The sequence below is a fragment of the Fundulus heteroclitus genome, chromosome 8, assembly GCF_011125445.2.
Source record: "Fundulus heteroclitus isolate FHET01 chromosome 8, MU-UCD_Fhet_4.1, whole genome shotgun sequence".
In the NCBI taxonomy this organism is placed as follows: domain Eukaryota; kingdom Metazoa; phylum Chordata; class Actinopteri; order Cyprinodontiformes; family Fundulidae; genus Fundulus; species Fundulus heteroclitus.
Window position 1 is genome coordinate 32,776,238 of NC_046368.1, and position 20,505 is coordinate 32,796,742.

Consider the following 20,505-nt stretch of genomic DNA (forward strand, 5'->3'; position numbering starts at 1 on the left):
GCCCACTTGAGAACCCAAGGGATGCCATCACCCACTTGATGGCCACAGTTTCTCTTCGGTGCCTTAGGTATCTATTGGGATAACAACATCTTGTCCTACTCAACAGATCTGGATTAAAATCATTTTCATTCAACTATGGATCTTGGTTGTGCTAATAAATAAAAAGGTATACCACAGAAGATAAACAAAAACGAGCAATAAAAACGTCAGTTACTGATTTAATAAAAAGTGGCATCCTAAATATTTTGCTGTTCTCTCCCAAAGTTTCAGCCAGACACACAGAGCAGTTTTCAAAGTTGTATGTGGATGAAACCGCTGGTGGAAGACAGGAAGCTACCAGCAGCACAGCCAGGAACTACTGCTAGGGAAAGGAACAGGTTAGTGGCTGCTGAGGATTGAATGGCTGATAGAAAACTCAGAATGAAAGCCACTAAGAGAAGCAGAGGCTTAATAACGCACATCCACAACTGTTGGTGCACAGCTGCAAAAGCAATCAGAACCTTCTGCTCCCCTGATATGGACTATCTGGCAGTTAAGTGCAGACCATTTAAACTAGATAGAAAGCTCAGTTGATGATCATTGCAACATACATTCAGCCTAAAGCTGACGCTAGATTAGCCCTGGAAGAACTATGGCTACCATTTTATCAGCAGCCAAATGAACAGTAATCCAGAGGCAACTATGATCATAGCTGGGGACTTCAATCTTGTTTGATTAAAAGCTGTTCTCCCCAAATTTCCCATATTCATACATTTTCAGCCCAGAGACAATAGTATATCAGATCAGGTCTATGACTGATATCGGACTTTTTGGACTTGGATACAAATCCTATCAAACCCTAAAGACTATTTGCACACTTTAAGATTCTCAGGAAGCGTTTTGGTCAGTGTAATCAACTTATTTCATATGTTGTGCAATCAGCATCAGAAAAAAAAACATAAGATCAGACTCTAAGGTTGATCTAAGACCACGGTAGATGTGGGAGACTGCAGCAATCACTACTTCCAGACTGCCATCACAGCAGGGGGAGCCACAACACTGCTATGTACCAAGCCCCCTTGGATTTATCTCCCTCTTCGCCTGTGGACCCTTGCGGAGAGAGGAGTTCTACACTGGGGAGACAATAGCCTGGCCAGCCAGACTAACTTCTGCCTCTCTTCCATACGGCTCAAGTTAGTCTGGAACTGCTCCCATAGAGGCCTTTTTCTGAGGCGGGGTTAATAGGCACAAAGTAAACCAATCAGAAAAACTGTGGACCTGACTCAAAAAAGGCACAATCAAACTTCTGCTGTCAATATTTCACAATATAACTCAACATGGCGAGCCGCGGTCAAGTGGAGATTATGGTGAATGATTCTTTTTAAAACAGAAGAAAGCGCACTAGCAAACGAATGCTCCCTGGTGGCTGCCATCTTGTTTGTTTTGGCTGAGGGATTCTCGGGCAATGCACGTCATCACTGAACATATAAAACCTGCCCATGCCTGTGAATGGTCGGTATCACGAAAGAGGGCTTCCAGACTCAGTTTACTGTATAGCAAAGTGAAAGCAAAACTGAGTCTAGCTTGTCAGCCTAGGGAGACAAGCCACCGCATGGGGCTCAGAGACTCACAGGCATTTGTAGGGTCAACCAAGCTGAGTAAAGTCTGTTTTCTGTGAAACTAACATCAAAATCAAATCAGTGGTGGTCTGTCTAAGTCAGGGATGGGCAACTTCCATGATAAAGAGGGCCACATTTTTTTCAGCACGACCATTGGAGGGCCACATGACCACGCACTTCAAATAATTGGATATGAAAGACGCTACAAATTATTCTCAATAAGAACAAATTTTAGATGAATTTATATCGGTATGTTTACTGCACCAACATATAACTATTTTCTGCATATCAATGCATTTTAATATGCCCTTAAGCAAAAGACAAACCGTTTGCTTTAAAAAAAAATGCAAAAAGGAATTTGAACTCCTCCATATCAAAGAACAAAATGTTTGCTTAAAAAAACGATTGCAAATAGTTTCTGTGTGTTGTCATTTCTGCTTTAACTTTCTGTTCTCTCTCTTTTCTCTTCATAGTAGGTACACCTGGTCTGGCGTTCTGTTAACTGTGACATCATCCAGAGAAGACGGCTCACCTGCTACTACCATCTAATGTAGAACAGATTACTAGATCAATGTGTGCTTCTGTGCTTTTTTGTTTCTCTTGTTGTGTCTCTGCTCTGTCTTCTGTAATCCCAGTCGGTCGAGGCAGATGACCGTTCATACTGAGCCCGGTTCTGCCGGAGGTTTTTCCTTCCCGTTAATGGGTGGTTTTTCTTCCCACTGTCACTTCATGCTTGCTCAGTATGAGGGATTGCAGCAAAGCCATGTACAATGCAGATGACTCTTCCAGTGGCTCTATGCTTCCCCAGGAGTGAATGCTGCTTGTCGGGACTTCGATGCAATCAACTGGTTTCCTTATATAGGACATTTTTGACCAATCTGTATAATCTGACCCAATCTGTATAATATGATTGAACTTGACTTTGTAAAGTGCCTTGAGATGACATGTTTCATGATTTGGCGCTATATAAAATTGAATTGAATTGAATTGAATTGAAAATAAATGCATTTTAACATGTCCTTCATAAGCAACAAAGACAAAACATTTGCTTAAAAAAGTGCAAAAGGAATTTGAACTGATTTATAACAAAGAACAAAAAAGTTTTAAAAAACTGATTGCAAATAGCTCCACATCGGCTCTGGCAGCTCCAGTGTACTTCTCATATTTAACCTTATGCAAGGTGTTGGAATGTCGATTTAAGTTGTAATCTTTCAGGGCTGATAATATCTCCAAGCAAACTAGACACATTGGTTTTCCTTTGAATTCGGTGAAGAGGTACTCTTCTTTACGGAGCCCTCTAGGGGACATGGGGAATTTTTTTATTTTTGCGTTACCTCGCAATACTTTTGCGTTCACTCGTAAAGTGCATGTTTCCGAAAAGTGCATGCCTGCTGAGATATGCATCCCCTGTCGTGGGAGCGCACCTCGCTCTGTACAACTGAATATCGATGAAGAAAACGGATTAAAATGTGAACAACGCAGTTACTTTTTCTTAAAATAATGATACCAAAACGTTTTAATATACCTCTTGTGGGAAAAAAACGGATTATTTGACAGGTTCATTTACAAAATTACGGGTGTTATGAACAACATTAAATCCAAAGATTTTATCCGAGGTATGGCTGATTTATTTGTTGTGATCTCTTGTCATTCACACACAATAAACCGTGAGAGCCGACGTGAGTTTTGAAACTACAAAGCTTTGTCTTAAGCGGAAGATCACCAACTTCAAGTGGGCCCTTGAAGTTGGTGGTGCCTAAAGGAGCACGTGATACCGTACTGGTCTTGGCCCATTCCATTCCATGGATATTGTGGGTCCACTCGAGCGAAGCAGAGCCGGTAACCGCTACATGTTGGTGATTACCGACTACGCAACCAAATATCCTGAGGTGTTTCCACTAATTAAAGGTGTGCGAACTACTCCTTACCACCCACAAACTGACTGCTTGACAGAGCGGTTCAATCAAACACTTAAGCAAATGCTCCGTAAGTTTGTGAATGAGGCTGGTTCTGATTGGGATCAATGGTTTCCCAACCTACTCTATGCTTATAGGGAAGTACCCCAGGCATCTACAGGTTTCTCACCATTCGAATTGTTGTCGAATTGTTGTCAAATTGTTGAATTGTGGTCATGAGGTGAGGGGGCCTCTGGCTCTACTCAGAGAGACCTGGACTGGAGAACAAGGGGGGGAGGAAGCTGATGTGGTTTCTTACGTTGTACAGATGAGAGAGAAACTGGAAAAGATGGCAGAGCTCGCTCAGCAGCATATGGCTGAGGCACAGAAGTACCAGAAAACTTGGTGTGATCTGTCTGCACGACATATGACTTTCAGCCCGGGTCAAAAGGTCTTAGTTATGCTGCCATTAAGTGACAACAAGCTTTCGGCTAAATGGCAGGGTCCATTTCAAGTGGTGAAACAGCTTGGACACACCACATACCAAGTTGCCATTCCAGGTAAAAGGTATTCCAACAAAGTTCTGTGTGTAAATCTTCTCAAGGAATGGGAGGAAAGACCACGACAGAAGGCTGCTGTGTTACTGATCAGATTGGTGGAGGAGGAAGAGCTGGTGGACGATCAGTATCTGCCCTCATCAGCACCCATGGCTTTGGATTTGGGACATCTATTAGCTGTTCAACAAAATCAGGTCAGAGCTTTGTATCATCCAGAAATATTTCAGGAGTATCCAGGTCACATTAATATGATTGAACATCACATAACTTTGAAGGAGGAAGCACAAGTGAAACGGATGAGTTACAGGATTCCAGAGCGTCTTCTTGTTTCCTTGAAAAAGGAAGTGGACCTGATGCTTTCTTTGGGGATCACTGAGTACTCAAAGAGTGAGTGGTGCAATCCTGTGGTTTCAGTCCCAAAGAAGGACAGCTCAATCTGTTTCTGTATTGCTTTTAGATACCTGAACTCTGTGTCCAAGTTTGATTCCTACCCTACCCAACGCATTGATGACATCATTGTGCTTCTGGGACAAGCAAAATACCTGACCACCATCGACCTGTGTAAGGGTTACTGGCAGGTTCCCCTATCAGAGTCGACAGCCTTTCGGACCCCTTGGGGACTGTTCCAGTTTACCATTCTGCCGTTTGGACTGCATGGTGCTCCAGCAACTTTCCAAAGGCTTATGGATCAGGTACTAAATGGATGTGACAACTATGCATGTGCTTACCTGGATGATATTGTGATCTACAGTGGTTCCTGGGAGGAGCATCTCAAGCATTTGGAGGAAGTGCTGAGGTGTCTCCAATCTGTAGTTCTGACCATGAACCCTGAGAAATGTGTTCTGGCACAGTCTGAAACTGAATACCTAGGGTTTGTTATTGGGAATGGAGTCATCAAGCCACAGGTCCGCAAAGTGCATGCCATCGAGTCTTGCCCTCTGCCCCGAACCAGGAAACAGCTGAGACCCTTCTTAGGAATGGCTGGATTCTATCAGCGTTTTATCCCCAACTTCTCTGCCAGAGCTGCTCCACTAACTGACATGATTGGGTCAAAATGTCCTATGGTGATCCAGTGGACAGAAATGGTAAATGGACTGAACTTATATAGTGCTTTTCCAGTCATGCTGATCACCCAAAGCGCTGTACACTATAGCCACATTCACCCAGTCGCTCGCACTAACGTGCACACATTTATGCACCAAGACACAGCTTGGTAGGCAACTTGGGGTTAAGTGCCTTGCCCAGGGGCACATTGACATGTGGCAAGGGGAAGCTGGAATCAAACCCAAAACCTTCTGATTGGCAGACGACTACTCCACCCATCAAGCCACAGTCGCACAGTAGGAGCTGAGGTACGTAGCTGTTAAGGACATTCAGTAGTCTTTGGGTAAGAGCCCAGTTCTTCATTGCCCTGACTTTGAAAAGCTATTTATTCTACAGACAGATGTCTCAGAGGGGGGCATAGGAGCCGTCCTTCTGCAGGGTCTAGCAGAATATCAACATCCGGTGGCATTCATCAGCCGTAAATTCTTCCCAAGGGAGACTCGTTATTCACTCGTTTCAGTGGAGAAAGAGGCCCTAGCAACTAAGTGGGCCCTTGACTCTTTAAAAGATCACCTCCTGGGAAGAGAGTTTACCCTGCAGACTGATCATAAGGCCCTCGAGTGGTTGCAGTGGATAAGGGATACCAACGGCCGCATCACACGATGGTACCTTGCTATGCAACTTTTCCGCTTCACCGAGGAGCACATCCCGGGTCAATGTAACATGACAGCAGACTACCTCTCTCGCTGGGGTTATGAGGACTCTGAAGGGAGGGGGAGTGTGATTGCCGCATGCGCAACCACACAACAAATGATTTGGTAATGATTTCATTTAAATAAATCTCATATTTTATTTTAACGCATTTCACTTTTTCACTTTGATTTCACATTGGTTAACTATTTGGGTGCACACATTTAGTTGACTCATTTTGTTATTTCTTGTGTTTTTGGGTTACTTTAAACTAATATACTTTTCATCTGAGTTGCCTGGGAGGCTGTCATGTGGGTGTGGCCAGTAAAGGAAAGGAATCCCCAGATGCAAAAGATCTCAATGACAAGGAGGCCTAGTTGGACTCTTTCACTTAGTTTTAGAAGGGAAATTGGAAGGGTTTAAGTTTTTCTATTTTTTTTTCATTAAATTCGGGAAGTTTAATTATTTAAGTCCTCTTCCTCATAGGTTGCGGATTTTAGTACTGTACTGATTAGTTTGGTCTTTTGTTGTAGTTTTGTTTAGGTAAATGTATTTCATGTTCCCCTCTTGTGTCAAAATGGTCTGATCAACCAGTGTATATATGTTTCCCTTGTGTATCAGTTTGAGAGAAGTTTGTTCCTGTGTGGTAAATAAATTTGTTACTATTTTTCCTCAAAGATTTCCCTGTGCTTCTCTGATTTTTTTTTCGGCTCGGTCCCTCACATCAGTAAACAGTAATTGCTACTAAAACAATATTTTCTAAAGTTATGAACTGAAGCTGCTACATACATCCTGTAACGTACTAGAACTGAACCCAAGATTCAACCGGAGACAGGTCTGTGGTGTTAACAATATTTATTTCAAGCAGAAAGTGGTTTCTGCTTCTCGGGGCGCGGAGCCTCTTGCGCGACCAGAAAGTTCCCGGGCAGAGACAACAGGTTAGTGATCGGCAGCTGATGACAGGTTAAGGTGAGGACAGCCAGATCACTAACCTGATGGCGAGGTCTCGGTTGAGCAGGTCGGAGGCAGAGGTCTGACTGCGGATGAGGTTTTGCGGGCTCTGGGCCAATGAGCGGCCTATAGGCGGACAGGCAGTCCCTTTGGAGCTTTCCACAGGTGAGGTCCAGAGGCGGATGATCAGCGGCAGTACAGAGGGGCTCAGGCGGCCAATCCAATCGAATCAGGTCCAGGTTCCAAAACCAAGAGGTCAGTCAACAGGCAGGCAGACAGAATCAGACGGGGGTCGGGCAGGCTCGGTATTGGTGAACAGATCAAGACAGGTAACGGGCTGACAGGCTGACGAGTTAAAGGCTGGATAAATCTCTCACGAGACAATCTGGCACTGGTGTATGACCAGTAGGCAGGTTATATAGGGACGGATGCAGGTGGGACCAATAAGAGATAATTGCAGGTGAACCAGAGTTGGACAGGTGTGCCGAGTCGTGACTTAGACTGACACCAGTGCAGAGATCATCACACATCCAGCCTAAAGCTAATGCTAAGACAGCCCTGGAGGAGCTTGATAGTAGCAGGGAATTTTAATCATATTGAACTAAAAGCTGTGCTCCCCAAGTTCTATTAATTCATTAAGTTCCCGACTAGAGACAGGAGTTTATACCTACAAGTCACTGACCTGCAGAACCAGACCTGTGACCAAAACCATTCAGGTTTGGACTGAGAAGGCTCAGCTTTACAGGACTGTTTCGAACACACTGACTGGGATGTATTTAAAGAGGATGCTGAATTATCAAAAATCCATGTAACATCTGGAGCAAAATGTCCCAAAGTAAAATCAGTAATAGAGTTAGTATTGTGTTTCGTGTTATTTTCTTCGAGTTTGTTAAAAATGAGCAGTGCTGCGGTGGGTTGCTGCATCGCCTTGCACTTGAATTCAGGTGCACATAATTTGGTCACACGTAATGTAGGTGCATACTTTTTAGGGGGAGTTTAAGGAACTTGTAACGTCGGGGGCTTCAGCTCAGACCCCTCATTCCTCCTGTTCCCTCTATAGGAGCCCTTTACTGTCTTTATGCATTTTTCCCCACAGTTCATCCCACATGTGCAGTGCAACGATGAGGTTAAAAAACCTGGGCAAGAGGGGCAATCAACAAAGTCCATCCAAATGGCCATCTTCTCACTATGGAGTTGATGTGACACCTGAAACATGGTATCCTACCAGATTTAGCTTTAAAGCAGTGCTTTGTGATTGTGTTGTTGGACACACTGATGCTGCAATTCAAGATATTGTGTGGCTTTGCCCTAGACTGTTGCAATGCTCTACTAAGTTTGAAATGACACAAACTGTTGAAATTATCTGACAAGCATTTACATTTCACTGTCTAAACTATAATAGCAAGTAGAATCCACCGTTTAACATTCTTATTCTCATCTAATTTTGTCATAGCAGGCTGGATCATGTGTAAAGATGCAACATGAGAACCCCTGCATGCTGGGTAAAATGACAGACCATAGGGAGACTTGATGAAACACAGCCAGTCACAAATGAGGATAGACCTACAGTGATATACAAACCTATAAATGAATGATAATTGGGTTTTTTTCATTACCTAGATGTGAATCTAGTAATTCAGATTGTGCATTCGATAATTAACTACAATATTTTCTTATTATGGTTACAAAAAAAAAAGATTGTGTTATGTTGTTGAGGTGGTTTGGAAGAACGTTTGCTTCCAAACCAACCATATTTCCCCCTTTTTAAAAACTTATATTCTCAACTCAGCAATATTTATATAGCACATTAAAATAAAACTCAGTAGCCCTGAGTAGTTTATACACTTTAAAAGCTAGTAATTCAAAACAATAAAAAGTTACGGCAGCAAATAAAATGAAATGCAGATACACAAAAACAAACACTAAAAACTTCAAAGGTTAACTTCTCAAACTGGGTTAGAAGCCAAAAAGAAAAGAAAAAAAATCTATTATAAGAGAACATTTAAAAACAGTATTACCTGCATCGGTAATAGTACCCACAAATAATTTAAAACTACTTTCATCCCTGCTTACCATAAACCAAATCTCTCAGGGGTATGAATGATTTTGGCCTTTACGGTATGACGGATATTAATTAAGATGCTGAGTCTGGGGGGAAAAAACAGTGAACACCAGTTTTTCAAACATTTGCTTTTATTAAGAGTCATTACAGCAATATGAAGTGCTTCTAGTCTGATGTTTGTGCACATCTGGACTGGTTTAGCGGATGCAAGGTGGGATCTACAGAGAGGCGGTGAGATGATGTGTGAAGCTATTGTCTCATTCTATCAAGGTTACAGACAAACTTACGGACAAAGGGCAAGAACACCCAGATGAGCTGAGGAGCAGGAAGGACAGCTGTGGGGGTTGTGTAGCCCAATGTTGCCCCACCGTCCTTCTCTTGTAAAGTGTATATTCCCGTTAGGTGAAAGGGAAACTGTTTTATACCCACTCCTCATCTCCAGGGTGGATCGTAAAAGGAAGATGGGAGGGGCAGATGAATCGAGGAGAGAAAGAAAGAGAATAACATCATCCCTAGGACATATTAGAACTCAGTAAAAGACAGCCTTTCTTCCAGCAGACATGGTAACAGGTGTGAAATAAGCCGAGAGGTATATCAGGAGGAAAGAGACAGGGAAAACATGTCCTGAGGATACTGGAGCTATGCAGCTCTATAAACACGACAAGTTCCTGGAAGGCTGCTGTCTTCTCATCTCTCTGAGGGAAGGATTCTAGGGTTGGTCACCACTCGGAGTTCCTTTCTGCAAAATCATTTTTGTTCGTTTTTCAAATTCAAAGGAGGAAGAAGAGACAGGAGAGACACACCGTTCCTTTAAATGAGCTTTTTTCATTGCTGAACCTGCATTTTCTTCTGTCATTCTGAGAAAGACCTTTGCTGGAGGGTTGGTTGGAAAGTAATATGCATACTGTACAAAAAGTAAGTGTAATATGTATGATATAATATACTGGGGCATCCATGAGTACGGTGGCCGAGAGGTGCAAACGAACTGCAAATCCTTAAATGCGCTGCAAACACAAATAGTATTCCAAAAACAAAAAAAGAGGCTAACACAAAACACATGCCATGAAAAATGTAGCAAAAGAGAAAAACTGCAATCACAGGAATTAGACACACAAAGTGCAAACATGCTGCAAACACAAATGACCACCAACCAATTCAAATTGGTGGGACCAGACCCAGCAGCCTCAGTAAACATTAACGGGACGCCCAAAGGAAATTTGGATAGTAGAAAAAATGTCTTTTTAAACACTTAATCATTTACAATGTTCTAGAACATCGGCATATATACATCCTTAGTATTAGTGTGCTTGAGACTTTCATTTATTATAGTAGTTTGGATTTCAGATGTCAATCACTGCAGTCTGAGGTTTGTAGAAGGCAGATCGTTGTCTACTCCCCCTAGTGGTCTGGAGCACTTCTGTTATGTGGAGCTCGTGCGCAGTTTTTTTTAACTTGCAGTTGTTTTTGCTACTTGTAGCATTTTGCCTTTGCATGTGTTTTGTAGGGCTGCACAGTGGCGCAGTGGGTAGCGCTGTTGCCTTGCAGCAAGAAGGTCCTGGGTTCGAGTACACCCCTGGGTCTTTCTGCATGGAGTTTGCATGTTCTCCCTGTGCATGCGTGGGTTCTCTCCGGGTACTCCGGCTTCCTCCCACAGTCCAAAAACATGACTGTTAGGTTAATTGGCTTCTCCAAATTGTCCTTAGGTGTGAGTGTGTGTGAATGGTTGTTTGTCCTGTTAGTCTCTGTGTTGCCCTGCGACAAACTGGCGACCTGTCCAGGGTGTACCCCGCCTCTCGCCCAGTGAACGCTGGAGATAGGCACCAGCACCCCCCATGACCTCATGAGGGATAAGCGGTTTGGAAAATGGATGGATGGATGTGTTTTGTATGTTTGTGCGTCATTTGTGTTTGAGGCATGTTTTCACTCTGTGTGTCTAATTTCTGTGATTGAAGCATTTCTCTTTTAACCTGACTCTAGCCAGATTGATTTCGCTCCGCCTAGCTCCACTTACATCCATCTGGGACCTCTCCCATAGAAAGTGATTTCTCCAACCAATTTTATTGTCTATCCAATCAGGACACAGGGCTGGAGTTTCATAGATGTGACGTAGAGGAGAAGCAACCGTGACGTGAGACAGACAGCAATGGCGGCTCGCATTGAGGAAGCAAGCGTTAACATTGATGCTGCTATTTCTTCCGTCTACCTAATATTGTTTAATTAAAAGAACATCAGAGAACGCCTCTGAAGGCTTTTGTTCGTGGAAACGATGTTTTCGCCCTTCTCCCGACCAGATTTGGCAAGTTTTGTTTTCCGGGGCGTGCCATGTTAGGAGGCCTTTAGTCCTGGACGCGGTCGGCCCGGGATCGACTCCGACCCGCGGCGCTTTGCCGCCTGTCTTCCCCCTCTTCCTGTCAGCTCACTGTCAATAAAATGTGTGCCACAAGAGCCGCAAACACATAAAAAAAAAGTTTTGTTTTTCCTGTGTCGCTCTCACAGCGTCACGGGTTAGCTTCAGTGTGAGTGGTTGAAATAGCACGTCGATAAAGATGACGTGGATGGATGGATGAAAATTAATAATTTAATAATAATGTATTTATTTGTCATGGCAAGATAAATTTGAATGAAATTTGCCATCTACATCTAACCCATCCCTCAGGGAACAGTGGGCTGCCATTGTGCAGTGCCCAGGGAGCATTCTGGGACTAAAGGTCTTGCTCAGGGAAGCAGAGGGGCAGTATGTGGGATTCAAACTCAGAACCTTGCAGTCTCTCCAGGAAGCAAGCACCCTACTCTCTAACCACCAGGCCACCACTGTCCTGAATGGATGGATGGGAAACACTTTTGTTTAATAATTTAAGTCATTCGACCAAATTACAAAACAAAAACTGACTTGTTTCTATTATTTACAGTCACATCTGTGTTCAAAGCCTCACAGAATCAGCCCAGGGACCAACTCTGAAACCCAGTAATGAATTCCGTTGATCTTCAGGCCTTCAGGCAGCACTGCATTAAAAACAGACTTCCACTGTCTAATCGCTGCTTGGGTCCAGCAAAGCTTCTGGAAGCCATTGTCAGGAAACAAAGTCCATCACTGAATCCACAAGTGGAGTTGAAAGGAAAAGAGAACCGTCAAGAAACGAGATCCAGGAACACCGCTGCTTTGTTTGACCTGAACTCCTTTAACTTGGACTAAGAGGAGGAAGAACCTGTACTGTCGTGACCAATCAGACTCTCAGATTCTGTTTGGAAATTATAAAAGCCGTGTTCTCCATCATACTGAGATATCGGCACATAGTTCAATGGCCACTATCTGTGATGTTATGGAAGTTTGCTAGTAAACATATTTAAGATATCTTGTAAATTTGTAATGCCCCAGTAACGCCGAAAGGTAAAGGCTTTAGAGCAACAGGAGCTGCATGAAAGACCTTCACTCATTCACAAGACACACTGTAGCCCATAAGGTTGGGCCACTATTGTTTTCAGACCCATTCCTCTTTTTAGTGTAGATATTGTGGTTATTTGGAGGAGACTAAATATTAAAGTTTTAAGAATTTATACATTTTATCTGTCAAGAATAAATAAGACTGGAACAGTTATTTCATCAGATGCAGAAACAAATACTTAATTCCAACTATACAGTATCACAGTTTCCTTAAGATCTAGAAGTATATTAGCCCTAATTTAGTTTTTAGTCATTTAATGTGACATGACCTGAAAAGCAAGTTATTCCTGCCAAATACAAAATAACATATTGATTGTTTGTTATAGGCCACTCAGTGAGGAAAAAGCCATTTTTTTTCAAATGCAACATATAAAGCCGGATCACAGCTTGCTAATGCCCTCAGAGACAAAGACTTTACATTTTAAGGACATGTCCTGTGGTCTGATGAAACTAAAATTGTGTGCCTACAATGATCACTGCCCTATTTGAAGGACAGAAGGGAGAAAATTGTGTAGGGATACCCAAAACATCTAAACCAATTCATACAGTTTTAAAGACGATTCTGCTAAACACTAAGGGAAAGTATGTAAACTTCTGAATTTGTAGAAAGTGAAAGAAATATCTCATTCATTATTCTGGCATTTAGTAATCAGAGATAGTTATGTTAGTCACAACTGACCTAAAACATGATATGTTTAGTCGTATTCAGTGTCAGGCAGCAACAGGTGGAGGACGGTGAGTGCTCTGCTCTTCTATGCTCGATACAGACAAGCAATACTCGAGTCTCTCATCAAAAATATTTGGGTTTTAAAAGCTTGATTTTTAAAAACTCTTGATATACCATGTAATTGGCCTATTAGCATCAAACCCCCATTTTTGTGTGTATTTCAGCAGGAATCCAGAGATCCTAAAAATGAGCTGTGAACATTCAGCCCCAGTAATCTGTAAAATGTGCCACTGAAAAGAAGGATGAAGGGCTTTTGGGGGGTAATTGTGCGGCTGAATGAGAGAGTTAATTCCTTTTTTTGTCTTTATAAGTCAGATTTAGTAGACTGAGCTGGTTTCAAAGTTGTTAAAAGGACCATGTGGTACCTACAGGGGGAAAAAATATGCTTAATTAACTCAAGTGAAGTAGTTAAACATCAAAAACATCAACCTTTTTTGCCTGAAGGTTCTGAGTTTTAATTTCCACAGAACACGGTTCCACCAGGCGAACCCTGGCCTGCAGCACATTGTCCCCTCTCGATTCGAAAAGCATGTGCGGATTTCTTGGTGGACACATTTTAACAATACATCTGAATGAGGCCTTATGCAAAAAGGAGTTCTGTTGGAGGGCAAAGTCTTAAATCAGAAGCAGGAGAGCAGCTTTAAGAAGCTTAGCTGCTTTGTAAGTAAACACATTAGACTCAGAGTTCTGCCAGTCCAACCAAGCAGGGCAGAACAGAACATGCTTCATGATCTCCTGCCGGGTAAACACGTATCCCCCCAGAGACAAAGGCAGACAGCACAACTTCTCATCCAGTGGAAAATAAAAGATTAAGAAGCCCTCTGGGGCAACTCTTGAGCCCCTGAAACCAAAATGCACCCATTGTTGATGAGTGGAGCGAGTCATGTTTAACAAACCCCTGGATGAAAGCAAAAACGTAAGATAGGAGCTACGTTATGTCATGTCCCCTGGAGGACAGGTCCTGGCTGTCTGCTGCTGTTCCATGAACACCTCAGAGCTTTTTGTCTCTGACCATCAGACATGTAGCATAAATGTAATCTTCTCTCAGAAGGCTTCATTTTATTATAAGGGAAAAAAGATATTGGAAAGGCTTTGGTTGCAGATAATACCTTTCCTTTCCTTTATTTATTTATTTTTTTTTGCCATTAATGGTTTCTGACTCGATTGAGGCTGGATATGGTAAAATGGTAAATTTCATTTGAATTGGCTGGTACTTGGTATAGATCCAGTTTTCGAGCATAATCCATAACATTTTCAACAGTTAAGGCTCTGGGAAGGTTCCTCCAGAAGCCGATCGCTGGCCTACTTTATTCAATCCAAACAGAGATATGATGGGTGTTTAGGATAATTGCTGAAACACTAAAACTTTCCAAATGTTATCCCTCTAACTGTGAGCTTAAGGGTTTGAAGGCACTCATCTACATTATTCCATCCATTTTGTCCAATGCATTTGCAATACCAGCTGTAATATTTTCCCACTGCATGATGCTACCCAACCCTGCTTGACGGCTACTGGAGCATTCCTAGGTTTGAATGTTGCTTCTAAAGGTTCACGTGTGGAAACAAGTAGCACCGAAAGTACAATAAATGAAAAAAGAGGCAACATATCGTCTTAAATCATCAAGAATTTACTTCATTTTTTTTTTTTTTTACATATAGTCATTAGACCCATAATCAAAAACAATCTAAAAACTGATAGGGTGGAACGGTTAGCTTCATTAGGCTTCCACGATTTCAGCCATTTCTCATGATGCTTCAATATCAGCAGAGCTGAGCATGACACTACAATATAGCTATGTAATTACAAAAAGACAAAATGTTTGCACTTTGAAACAAATTGAATAACTTTACCTTCTTGATTTGTGCCTAAACCCCATAGCATGTTTGACAGTGTGTTTTTAAATGAGAACTAAAGAAGACAGTGAAGAGCCAAATAAAGCTTAACACTGGGGTCAAATCTACTACGGTGCGGGTATGGTCCTGATGCAGCCTGGCTTTTTCCCAAACCCCCACTCACACTGCTCCTAGGGAAACAGTGGCCAGCTGCAGTGCTGGATGCGCTTGAGAAAATAGAAGTTCACACTTATTCCAGGAGAATTTTAGGAAGCACTTCGTAAACAATAGTCGTATTCGGCTGTACAGGCACTACCTTGTTGTTTTCCCTCACTACTGATACTAGTGATGCGCTACCATGCATGTTTGACCCCGTGTCACTATCATGATGTAATGTTCACATTTCCCAGTGAACACATGCAAAAAAAGAGAAAAAAATGTATAGTTTGCGGTATTGTTTTATTTTGAAAAACTGACTTTCTGTTTGGCTCATGTAATTCCCCGGTGCTTGACGCGGGACCACTGCGGCGTCCGGCCAAACTTCCTTCTTGTGGAATCATTCTGTTGAGCCTCGGTAATGGCAGCCTTACTGCAGAGTGGCTAATGTGAGCGTATACATGCTGATTTCAATGATTTGGGTTCCTTGCAACGCCTGCACCGTACTAAGTGTGAGCCCGGATGAACATTTTTGAAAAAGGGGAAAACATTCCAGAAAAACCCTAAAGATGACTCAAGAACCATGAAGTATCACTTACTTGATCATCTCCCTATTTATCAATTTGCTGTTTGATTGAACAGGCAAAAAAAAAAAAAAAAAAAAAAACACAAGAAAAAAGAATGGAATGAATGACTGGAATGATTAATATAAAAAACATATTTATGCAAAATAAATCATAATTACATTGGGGACAGACTATCAGTGTAATAAAAACACTGATGGATTAAAAAAACTACCTATTCTGAGGCTCATTTGTTTTTGGTGAGGTCTCAACAAAATTATATATATATATATATATATATATATATATATATATATATATATATATATATATATATATATATATATATATATATATATATATATATATGTATATATATATATATATATATATATATATAGATATAGATATAGATATATAGATATAGATATAGATATATAGATATCTATATATATGATCTACATATATATGTTAAAAACTGATTAAATATTTTTTTGGGTTTAGGATTTAACTGGACCAAGACTTTTGTTTTTTATTGAGACAATGAAAGAGCATCTTTCTGTGAATTAAGGGCAAATCATCAGACAGAACAAAAAAACTATCTTTTCACTCATTGTTTTTTTTTTTTCATTTCACACAATATTGAAATGATTTTTTTCAGCAAACTTTTGAATTTCCTCAAGCCGCTAACGATAATAGCAAGCACATAAAGGATTATACACATCTTTTTTCAATTTTGATTAATTAAAAACCCAGCTCATGCACAGAGGATTGGTGCTTCATGTTCTGCATTATCTCAAAATGAAAGTTATTGAATATGTAAACTATTGTTGTACAAAAACTGCTTTTGGGCTGAGCTAAGTCCCCATTGTTTCAGGATCTTAACAGCACCCCTGAGTGGAAGACAACAGGCTAATGAAATCTTTTAGAACAGCTTGCTTAAAGTGTCTGTTATTGATGCTATAATTAGATAGAACCATATAGGTCAAAGAGATAAGTAGCCATAAATCAGGCACTAATGAGGACAGTTCTGAACATGCAGCTTCTGTTTAGAGATTAAAGTGGCCAAATTGTAAAGACATAATTGTGGTCATCTAGAAAATGTTACAGTACACAAAATAAAAATTTGTTTAAAAAATAATGTTACCTTTTTACCTTTACTCTTGTTTTGTTTTTATCTGTCATCGGCGCTAATTTTATTTCTCCCGTTTCTCACCTCTGTACTTTTGATAACATATCAGTAGAAATATATATTTTTTTACTTTGTTTGCACAGTTACCATACTTTAAGCTGTATTCCTGTTCAGGGCTTTATCATAAAAGTATGTAAATGCAGCAATTGTGTGTTCTAAATGCATGTCCTTGAACAGTTGTGAATAGGACTTTATATTCACAATATTATCTTAACAAATATAACACTGTTCATAGCATCTCTTTCTGGTGCTTTCGAAGGCCTTACCCCCCCCCCCCCCCCCCCCCCATCCAAAGATTAATGTCAGGACCACATAGAGTTTTCGTAGGCCAAGCCACTCATCTCTACTTCAAGGTAAACTATGGTTAAAAACACCTTTTTTAAAGTTCAGTACGATATTAACCCAGTACCTATAGATAAACTAAAGCTTGGTCACCAACTGTCCTTCAGAGTCACTACATATAAAGCTCCCTCACTTTAACCTCACGGAAATATCTTTAAAATCTTTTCCTTACAGCTATGAAGTACCACCAAGAGCAGCAAGCAGTCATAACTGTGGGCAATTTAAATGAGTTTTCCAAAATGCAAATGATAGGGGCAAGTGGACACTATCAGCCCAATGTTGGCCCATTAGCCTTTTATGAATGAAATGATCTTATCTGAGATATGACGCTCCTTCAGAAGCAGATACAGCAGGGGCTCTCAACTTTGAGGTCAGAATCTAATTTCTTGGTAAAGTCAAATGCCTGGAAGAACTAGTGATTAGCAAGTCCCTTTTATTAAATTTGCTTAACATTCCAGCTAAAGTAATAGCACTTTGTGCCTACATTTGTTTAAATGTGATGCTGAAGGCCAGTTTTGACAATTGGTTCCTGAACATTTTTCCTCTGCAGTGTAACTCCCTGCACCCGCTGGCTTTTCGCAATGACAAATAATTCAGATTTCTAACGTCAATGTTTGGTTAGTTCATTATTATTATTCTCCACAAATAAATTGATTTAAACTTTGCTCAGAAAGTTATAGGGTTAGTGTTTAACTTTAAGTTGTAAAAAGTTTTACCAATAAAGTACCCAAATAGTATTAGTCATCAATACATTTTATTTCATTGTATATTTCTTTACCACTAAATTAAATTAATTTATTTAATTACTTTAAACATTTGACTGGTTACTGAATAAAATGGAAGATGATGAAGCAACATTTTAAACAAAACATAAACATGTAAAGAGGAAAATAAAAATCGTCCAGGCCTAAAGTTATTTACAGCGGAGACAGTTAAACTTTCAGTTCATTCATTTGGCTTCACAGCTGCTTCTCGGTGTCACGGTTGCTAGGCAACAGGAGTTACGCTGAAGTAAGGCTGGGGACAGCCGCTGGAGGCTAAAGCGTCCCAGTTCACCGGCCTATCTCTTCAAGTCCTATGTTCTTCGCCCAGCCCACGTAGACCGGGTCCTTTGAAGGGTGCTCACTATGTAAGACACAACCTTGTTTATTTAAAAGAAACTCTTCAGATGTGAACTTAAATTAAACATTAAAGCAATGCATGGAATTTCGGCAATAACAATGCATAGAAAACTTTTTTCACCAAAGGATGCCGTGCCCCCTTGGGGTTTTTGGATCGCCTCCTATCCTCAGGAAAGAGTAAGCTTGGTTTTACAAAGCTGTTAGAGTGATTCACCCAACCTTTACCTTACCATTTTTTATTTTTATTATTTATTTCTTAAGGTGCATCTGACTCAGCACATATGGCTACAAAAATCAGTGGTAAAAGTTTATCTCACTCTGTTGAGAGACTTTGCTGAGGGATGCGTTTACAGTAAAAAGAAGACCAACATCTGCTCCCATCCTCTCTTTGTTGATAATTCATCTCTTAACATCTTCTTGTTGCAATTCCAGTTGATTGTTTTTATGCTACACCTTTAGGAAGAGTTCTTCTCCTACTTCACAAATTGCTTTGGTCTGTTACAGAGAGAGCTGAGCGGGTCACACCCTGGCTCTCTTTTACTCCTCTTTGTATGTGAGCCTTAGTGTAAAGTGGTTGTTGTAAAACACAATATTTGTTAGATAAAATATAAAAATGCCCAAATTCTGTAATCTGCAAAGTTTTCATAAATTCAATCCCACAATTCCATCTGCCTTTTCTCCTTCAAATTGACTTATCGCTTCGTATGGATCCCACTGGAGTTCAAACATTGAAAAAATACTGCCTTGGAGGACTTTTAACCTATTAATAATAAATCAATGAACAACACAAGCCGCAGTAATTTGATATATGTATGTATTGAAACGTCGGTGTATATTGTATGCACTAATTCTGTGGCTTTAACAGGATTTTTTTGTTATGGGATACCTGCAGACTAGGTGCTACTAACACTTCTTAAGGAATCTTAGAACAAAGACAGGAGCACTGATGGTGGTCATTTTTACAACATGCCTAAAAGAATCCTGCAGGAAATATCTTCATGAATGGCTCAAATACGCCCAATCAGCTTGAGAGCTCTGGCTAAATCTTTGCTTCCTCGTCTCCTCTCATCACTGCCATCAGCACTTAACAGCCAACTGTCTGGCCTTATCAGTTAACACTTTCCACTGGCGGAGAGGGCAACTCCCCCCCCCCCCCCCCCCTGCGATCTGGGATCCCCCCGGTCTTCACAGCCGGATCAACCACTTCAAGACCAAAGCTCCCACTCTTTCCAGGGGAACTGCTGCTGCCTATGATCTTTGAGCCAAATACAAATTTGGTTCGGCGTTGAATACCCTGCCAGTTCACACTTCCCACTCTCCTGATGGAGGAGGTTTTAAAATACAACCAACAGCCTCCTGAAACATATTTTCCGGTGTGCTGAGAGGGATTTTTATTACATGGAGTCTAAAGATGAGCTGCATTTAGTCACAAACATGCTTTAAGCTCAACCCTTCCACCAGAGGCATATAACCTGTGGTGGTTGCATACTTCCCACATCATGCTAAGATATGGGATAGGCAGATACTTTTAACACCTGTAGCTTTTGTTCATTTGGACAACATTCAAAGGGAAGTGTACAGCTCACTTCATTTTATGTTTCCTAACATTTTATTTTAATGGTTTTATTAAAATACATATATTTAGCAGTACGGATAATTGTGTGCGTAGTTCTATCTTGTGTGCACAGTATACACTGAAAGCCCTCTGCATCCTATCAAGACACAAAGAGACAGATTGGTCATCTCGCCTTTGTTTTGCCATTTTACATTTCTTTATTCTTGTTCTATGCCTTGCTTTCTAAACCTTTAAAGCTACACCGTGTCCCCTGGGAACCCTGATTTCTTGGGGCCTTGGGCGTGGGGACTGTAGATCAGCTCAATAACCTGCCTGTTCGGACCCAAATCTCATTAATATTGCAGATATCAGGTCATACATTATAGATTTAACAAGACAAGCTATTACAGCTCACTCAGCTGGGGACATATACAAACATATTTCACACTAATGAATTCACTGTTCTCTCTGGTTCCAACTGCAATGCAAATATGTCAGCTTCCTGAAAGAAATCTAGGAAATTTTACAGGATCCAGGTGAAGAGGAGGGGAATAAACTGAGATTCTACCAATGCGTTCCAGGTCTACTGGGAACCCCAACCTCAAAAGGTTCACCTTCCAGCAGGACAAAGATCTTAAGCCTACAATGAGATTTACAATGGAATGCATTTCTTTAAAATGGCCCAGTCAAAGCCCAGACCTAAATTAATTTTAGAATTGATTTAGGGGATTTAGGACCATTTGCCATTTGTAATGAATAGTACTAAGGCTTCACACT

At 41.0% G+C, this 20,505-nt stretch overlaps 1 protein-coding gene across 3 annotated transcripts in view; it reads right to left on the reverse strand.

Moving 5' to 3' along the window:
* ttc28 (tetratricopeptide repeat domain 28) overlaps positions 1–20,505 on the reverse strand; it is a 188,962-nt gene that overhangs the window by 111,367 nt on the left and 57,090 nt on the right. The gene's annotated exons all lie outside the window — the stretch shown is intronic.